Source organism: Etheostoma spectabile, chromosome 5 (assembly GCF_008692095.1).
Source record: "Etheostoma spectabile isolate EspeVRDwgs_2016 chromosome 5, UIUC_Espe_1.0, whole genome shotgun sequence".
Lineage (NCBI taxonomy): Eukaryota > Metazoa > Chordata > Actinopteri > Perciformes > Percidae > Etheostoma > Etheostoma spectabile.
The window spans coordinates 19,791,259-19,792,804 of record NC_045737.1 but is presented as its reverse complement, the minus strand read 5'-3'; the positions used below and the strand labels follow the sequence as shown (position 1 = coordinate 19,792,804).

General features: G+C 41.1%; 1 protein-coding gene across 1 annotated transcript in view; it reads left to right on the top strand.

Moving 5' to 3' along the window:
* The window catches only part of tmem8b (transmembrane protein 8B), a 34,788-nt gene that overhangs the window by 10,051 nt on the left and 23,191 nt on the right, over nucleotides 1-1,546 (top strand). The window lies entirely within an intron of this gene.

Sequence of the window (1,546 nt, the reverse complement as noted above, 5' to 3'; positions counted from 1 at the left end):
AGTTTGACCCGAGGACAACACAAGGGTTAAACATATTCAGGATGCTCATGCTTCCGTGGCAGAAATTCATTTTGAAGATGTTTTGATGGGAAAAGGGAGGCCAGACACAGTCGGACCATGAAGAGCGTTGTTCAAATAAAGACCAGAGCCCAAACTGAGGGGGATCCATATGGGACTGCTAAGAGGCCAGTGATACCATGCATAAGTGCTACATGCTGTTCTGGGGTTGTGGAGAGCTGAGATATTTTTTTATGCTCACTCCACAGGGATGGCTCACAAATCTGTGGGAAGTTCCCTCCCATGTAGTGATCCCCTCTCTCTGTTGGACACTGTACAGTGCACTTTGTCACTATGGCAACACAGACACTAATTATTCACACTCTGTCTCTCCCCCTGCCTGCCAGGCAGATCTTACTTGACCTTTTGTGGATTTGAATTGAAGACTTTGGGTTCTCGAGAAAAAACATCTGGAGTCACCTTCTGGTGCTTTCTCGCTTATATTGGTTATTGTTGTTATGAGCCATCTCAGAAATATGTGGCCTCATTTGAATTTAGTCCAATTTATAGATATCACAGTCGCCGGCTAGACAGGAAGTAGGGAAAGTAAGTTGCACTTTATTATTTATTATTGTTGTTTAAACAGCATTTTAACTGCAGGTGTCTTGCCCTCAATAACTGATTGGGTACTGACGAGAGTTTCTGTGCTATTTAAAGCCAGTGCTTTAGATTGTGAATGTTATGTGTATATTTACACATCCCCTCGACTCTCCCACCCACCCACACATATGCATAAACATCAATATATATTTGGGGCTTTACTGATTTCACACAGATTTGTCTTGTTTATACCAAAGTTACATTTGCCTCGAGCCAGCAGTATTTGGTATTTTACTATTTTTTAGGAATGCTTCAGCTGCCTGAACGGACATCAAAATACTTCAAACCCTTTCAGAGACAACACTATGCAAACGAGGCTGAGCTAGAAAAGCCTTTGAATTCCTTTCCCCTTGGGGATTGGCAGTATGGGATGGTACTCAATGACCATTTTGCAGAGTTGCTTTGTGTTGAGTGAAAGCATACTGTTTGCAATTACTGTGAATCTTTGTCTCATTAAAAAGCAGTGTACAACGCTGAACCTTGCTGTTTACATTATGGAAGCCAGCTGAAGGGGATTGTTTCAAACATTTGCAAAAGATTTAGTTACTTAACATGCATAATAACGCAAGTAAAATAACTGACTTGGTTATTGCCATTTGTTTGAGGCTTGCTGGGGATTGGTTGGTTGCCTTTATTATGGTGATTATTACTAGTGCTGTCAGTTAAACGCGTTATTAACAGCGTTAACGCAAACTCATTTTAACTGCGTCAATTTCTGTTTTATGGCGAGATTAATATTCTTTTTGCCCTAGCAAACTTTGTCATGTTTTTCAAATGCTGTTACAACAACTATAACGTTAGAAAAACTACAACACCACACCAGATCTAGCTAGACCAGAAACAAAACAACAGGCACACCGCACACACTTGTTTGGGCTTGCGAGCCGGC